The sequence below is a fragment of the Cebus imitator genome, unplaced genomic scaffold (assembly GCF_001604975.1).
Source record: "Cebus imitator isolate Cc_AM_T3 unplaced genomic scaffold, Cebus_imitator-1.0 Scaffold497, whole genome shotgun sequence".
NCBI lineage: Eukaryota > Metazoa > Chordata > Mammalia > Primates > Cebidae > Cebus > Cebus imitator.
Genome location: NW_016107812.1, coordinates 490,893 through 496,977, shown reverse-complemented (window position 1 = coordinate 496,977; position 6,085 = coordinate 490,893). Strand labels below are relative to the sequence as shown.

General features: G+C 55.3%; 1 protein-coding gene across 14 annotated transcripts in view; it reads right to left on the bottom strand.

Moving 5' to 3' along the window:
• EP400 (E1A binding protein p400) overlaps positions 1-1,429 on the bottom strand; it is a 133,127-nt gene extending 131,698 nt beyond the window's left edge. For all 14 annotated transcript variants that reach the window (XM_037733183.1, XM_037733189.1, XM_037733185.1 and 11 more), the window contains exon 1: positions 1,304-1,429. The gene's annotated coding sequence lies outside the window, so the exon portion shown is untranslated. The remainder of the gene's footprint in view (positions 1-1,303) is intronic.
• Between the last annotated feature and the right edge of the window lie 4,656 nt (positions 1,430-6,085).

Below are 6,085 nucleotides of genomic sequence, written 5' to 3'. Positions count from 1 at the left end.
AAAAAAAAAAAAAAAACAGAGAACACAAATAAACAAAAAAGAATACAACTCATCCATAAACCCAGAGATGCCCTATTAACGTGGCCAGGTGCGGTGGCTCGAGCCTACAGTCCCAGCATTGGAAGGCCAAGAAGGGAGGATTGTTTGAGCTTAGGAGTTCGAGACCGGCCTGAGCAGCATAGCAAGAGCCCATCTCAAAAAATAAAAATTTGGCTGGGCGTGGAGACTCACGCCCGTAATCCCAGAACTTTGGGAAGCTGAGGCGAGAAGGCTGCCTGAGCTCAGGAGTTCGAGACCAGCCTGGGCAGCGCAGTGAAACCCCGGTCTGTCCTAAAATACAAGAAGTCCGCCGGGCGTGGCGGCGCGCGCCGGAGTCACAGCTACTCGGGAGGGCGAGGCCGGACAATCGCTTGAACCGGGAGGCGGAGGGTGCAGAGCCGAGATCGCGCCGCCGCACTCCGGCCTGGCGACAGGGCGAGACTCCGTCTCCAAAACACGAACAATCAGCCGGGCCTGGAGGCCCAGCCTGCGGTCCCGGCTGCCCCGGAGGCCGCGATCGCGCCGCCGCCCTCCCGCCTGACACGGAGCGCGCCGCCGTCTCCAACGGCAAAACCCGGCGCCGGGACGCGCCGCCTTCCTGCCTCCGAGCCGGCGGCACTGAGCGCGGCGTGAGGGAAGGCGCTGCCGGCGGCGGAGCGGCAGGCGCCCAGGCTCGGCCGGGAGGGCCAGGCGGGGCTCGGCCGGCGGGGCGGATTCGGACCGTCCCGTGGCCCCGCGGCGGCGCGTTCCGGGTCGCGCGCGGGCGGGGTCCGCAGGTCCCGCGTGAACTCCCCCCGCCGCCCGTCAGGAAAGCGGCTCCGGACGTCCCCTCCCCGCACCTCGGCGCCGCGTCCGTGGCCGCGGGGGAAGCGCAGGCGCTCGCCAGGGGCAACAGCCGCCCCCGCAGCCCCGAGAGCCGGGAGGCGCCGGCCGGAACGCCCAGGTTCCCGCAGGGCCGCCGCGCCGAGCCGCCCTCGGCCACGCCCCCGGCCCGGGAGCCCGCGGGCCCAGGGAAACGGGCGCGGACCGCGCGACCGCTCGGCGGCGGGCGCCACGACGCAAAACCCCGGGCCCGCGGCCCTCAGACCGGCCGCCCGCCCGGGGTCGCACACGGCGGCCGCCAGGGCCTGGTCCCCACGCGACGCCCGAGGCCGGCCGGCGAGCGGGCCCTGTACGCCCGCGGCCGCGGCTCTGCGACCCCGGGCCCTGAGCGCCGCCGCCCGGAGAGCTTCCCGCGCCCGTGCCGCCCTCCGCCCTCACTCACCCCGGGCCTCCGGGCCGCGCTCCGGCCGCGTCGGGAGGGCTGGAGGCTGGAAGCGGCGCCGCAGCCGCTCAGAGCATCCGGGGCAGCGGCGGGAGGAAGCGGCGGGAGGGAGCGGCGGGAGGAAGCGGCGGCGCGGCTGCTACGGCGAGCCGGAAGGGACGCGCGCCGCCGCGCCCGTAGCTGCGCTTCCGCGGCGCCGAACTGACCGCGCGAGGGCGCAGGAGAACCAGGGTGCCGCGACGCTCTGCCGGGCGGGAGGGGGCGGGGCCGAGGCCGAGACTGACGGGAGGGGGCGGGGCCGAGGCCGAGACTGACGGGAGGGGGCGGGGCCGAGGCCGAGACTGACGGGAGGGGGCGGGGCCGAGGCCGAGACTGACGGGAGGGGGCGGGGCCGAGACGGTTGAAGGCGGGGCGGGGGCGGAGACTGACGGAGCCGCAGCAGCCAGCCCGGCTTTTCCACGCGCAGTTCGGGAAACGAGCCCACGTGGAACAGGAGTGGCCTGCCAGCTCACACTCCCTGCAGATTCACCACATGAACCAGGCTCACATGGAAGACCCAAACCCTGTGTGGCCCAGGCTGGCCTCGAGCTCCTGGACTCCTGTGATCCTCCTGCCTTAGCCTCCCGAGCGGGTAGCACCATAGACTCGTACCACCACGCCCGGCTAATTTTTTGTATTTTTAGTACAGACGGGATTTCATCAAGTTAGCCCGGCTGGTCTCGAACTCTTGACCTCAGGCAATCCGCCTGCCTCGGTCTTCCAAAGTACTGGGATTACAGGCATGAGCCACCAAGCCTGGCCAAAAATGATAAAACTCTTTCTCAAAAACATGGACGTGGCTCGCACCTGTAATCCCAGCACTTTGGGGGGCTGAGGTAGGTGGATTATCTGAAGTCAAGAGTTCCAGACCAGCCTGGCCAACATAGTGTAACCCCATCTTTACTAAAAATACAAAATATTAGCTGGGCCTGGTGGTGGGCATATGTAATCCCAGTTACTCGGGAGGCTGAGGCAGGAGAATCACGTGAACCCAGGAGGCTGAGGTTGCAGTGAGCCGAGATCGTGCCATAGCACTCCACCCTGGCGACAGAGCTATGTCTCCAGATAAAGAAAGACATAGGCGTGAATCTTCAGGGCTCTGGGTTAGGAAATGGTTTCTCAGATATCACACTGAAAACACATAACAAAAGAAACATAGATATATTGGACATCATCAAAATTAAAAACTTTTGTGCTGCAAATAACACCATTTTTAAAAAATAATCCACACAACAGGAAAAAATACTTGAAAATCATGTGTCTGACATGAAACTTGTGTCCAAAATAAAGAATTTATGGTGGCTCTTGCCTGTAATTCTAGCACTTTGGGAGGCTGAGGCAGGTGTATCCCTTGAGCCCAAGAGTTCAAGACCAGCCTGCGCAACATGGAGAGACCCCACCTCTACAAAAAGTTTTAAAATTAGCCAGTCATGGTGGCATACACCTGTCCCAGCTGCTTAGGAGTCTGAGGAGGGAGCATCACCTGAGCCCAAGGAGGTTGGGGGTATAGGAAGCCATGATCATGCCTCTGCACTCCTGTCTGGGTGACAGAGTGAGACTCTGTCACAAAAAAAAGAAAAAAAAAAAATTAAAAATGGACAAAGGTCTTGAATATGTATGCTTCGAAAGACATATAAATGACCAAGCACAGGAAAAGATGTTCAGTGTCATTAGACATAAAGGAAACACAAATCAAAACCACAACCAAATACCACTTCATCCACTCGGATGGCTAGAATCAAAAAGTCGGTAACAGGCCAAGTATGGTGGCTCACGCCTGTAATCCCAATGCTTTTGTAGGCTAAGGAGGGAGGATCACTGGAGCTCAGGAGTTCAAGACCAACCCAGGCATTGTAGCAAGACCCCAAAAATTTAAAAATCAGCCAGGTATGCTGGTGCGCATCTGCAATCCCAGCTGCTTGAGAGGGCGAGGCAAGGGGATGGCTTGAGCCCAGCAGTTCCAGGCTGCAGTAAGCTGTGATCGCACCCCTGCACTCGAGCCTGGCAACAGAGCAAAACCCTGACTCAAGGGAAAAAAGAGGTAACAGCAGTGCAGGTGAGAATGTGAAGAAATCGGAACCCTCATACGCTGCCACTTTGGAAAACAGGTGGCAGTTCCTCAAAAAGTTAAACACACATGGTGTTTCCGAAAAAAACTATTTAAAAAAAAGTTAAACATAGAGTTACTACATGGCCCAGCCATCCCACTCGTAAGGTTATACCCAAGGGAAAAGCCCATATCCACAGAAAAGTACGTACACGAATGTTGTTAGGAGCATTATTCAGAATAGCCAAGAAGTAGAAATAACCTAAATATCCATCAGCGGATAAGTGGCCAAACACAATGTCATACGTCCCTATCATGAAATATTATCCAGCACAAAAAGAAGGGCTGGGGAAGGAGGAAGCACTGACAAAGGATGGAACTTGGATGAACCTTGAAAACATCATCCTGAAAGATGTAGGGCTGAGGGCCCCACAGGGTCGTGGGGTGAGCCTTATGCTGTGCTGAGGCGCTGGATCCGAGAAATAAAGAGACAGGACACAGAAGTACAAAGAAAATGCATCTGGGCTCAGGGGGCCACGCCACCTATAAGCCGAGGCTGGCGAGCGAGCGGCGAGGCCCCGAATCTCTAGAAGCGTGAGTATTGATTGTGTATAGGTTAGGGGACAGGGCAGTGAGTCAAATCATCTTTAAGGATAGTGATAGGGTTGTGAGCAATAAAACATGGGGTCCACCCCCATTAGGTCACCTAGGCCAGGAGGTGGACAGCACGCAGCAAGGGGACCGTTCCAACAAAGGCAAGGGCCCTATTCCCACGAGGGCAAGGGCCGTGTGCGGTAAGGGGTCCACCCCCATTAGGTCACCGAGGCTTGAAGGTGGGCTGTGCACAGTGAAGAGGGTGCAGTGTGCAGTACTTCTATCTATGGGAAACTACTTCTAAGAAGATTTATGGGAGGATGCTTTAAGTCACACAGCAGTGACAGAGCTGTCAAGGTTACCGCCACCTTCTGGCAGCTTCCAGTGGGTTCTATGGGAAGATGCTTTTCAAGCAGCACAGTAGCAAGAGCTGATAAAGTTCACAGTCACCAAGATGGATTGCCAGTCTGAGGGCAGCCTTCCACAAGAACGGGAGCAAGGTCCTACAACTCCTTTATCAGGAGGAGTGGCTCTCGCCCCAAGCCTGCCATACAGCGGGGATCTTTACGATACTGAACGCTGCCGCCTGGGCCATGGATTCTTGTTCTGATATAATTGTTTTCCCTTAAATCATGCTCTGCACTGTGTCTGCTCTAGGCATTCCTCCAATTATGAACTAAGATATAATTATAGGTATATACGTAGGGAAATATTCCTTAGGCACTCATACTATCAACTACTATATGATTATATATAGAGGATTATATAAAGGGAGACTTCAAGCCCTATTTCTATAAACTAATATATGATTATGTAAAGGATTATGTAAAAGGAAATAGCTGAGTAGTAACACTATAACGTGAGATATTCCTCAAGCCCTAACTGTGCCAGGGTTCTGCTTAGCTCTCATTCCTCGATGCCTATATGGGGGGTTACCCACAAAAGAAAAGCCAGGCAGACGCAGAGGGCCACATAGTTTCACTCCATTTATATAAAATCTACAGAATTCATGAATTCATAGAGGTGGAATGTAGAATAGACAAGCCACGTTGACTCATGCCTGTAATCCCAGCATTTTTGAGATTTGCCAAGGCAGGCAGATCACTTGAGGTCAGGAGTTCAAAACCAGCCTGGCCAACATGGTGAAACTCCGTCTCTACTAAAAATACAAAAATTGCCCAGGTGCGGTGGCTCACGCCTGTAATCTCAGCACTTTGGAAGCCCAAGGCAGGCGGATCACAAGGTCAGGAGTTCGAGACCAGCCTGGCCAATATGATGAAACCATGCCCCTACTAGCTGGGCATGGTGGCAGGTGTCTATAGTCCCAGTTACTTGGGAGGCTGAGGCAGGAGAATTGCTTGAACCCAGAAGACAGAGGTTGCAGACAGCCAAGATCACACCACTGCACACCAACCTGGGAGACAGAGTGAGACTCTGTCTCAAAAAATATATATACAAAAATTAGCCGCACGTGGTGGTGCACGCCTGTAATCCCAGCTACTTGGGAGGCTGAGATACAAGAATTGCTTGAGCCCAGGAGATGGAAGTTTCAGTGAGTCAAGATTGAGCCCAGGGCAACAGAGCAAGACTTCATCTCAAAAATAAAGAAAAAAAGAAAGTAAATTAGTGGTTGCGGGCGCTGTGGGGAGAGCACAGGCAGTGACTGCAAATGAATGTGAGGGCTCCTTTCTGGGTTGACAAAAATGTTGTGAAATGAAATAGTGTTGATGGTTACACAACTTTATAAAGTCACTAAAAGTCACTGAATTGGCCAGGCATGGTGGCTCACACCTGTAATCCCAGCACTTTGGAAGTCTGAGGCAAGCAGATCATGAGGTCAGGAGTTCGAGACCAGCCTGGCCAACATAGTCAAACCCTGACTCTACTAAAAATACAAAAAATTGGCCGGGCGCGGTGGCTCAAGCCTGTAATCCCAGCACTTTGGGAGGCCGAGGCGGGTGGATAACAAGGTCAAGAGATCGAGACCATCCTGGTCAACACGGTGAAACTCCGTCTCTACTAAAACTACAAAAAATTAGCTGGGCATGGTGGTGCGTGCCTGTAATCCCAGCTACTCAGGAGGCTGAGGCAGGAGAATTGCC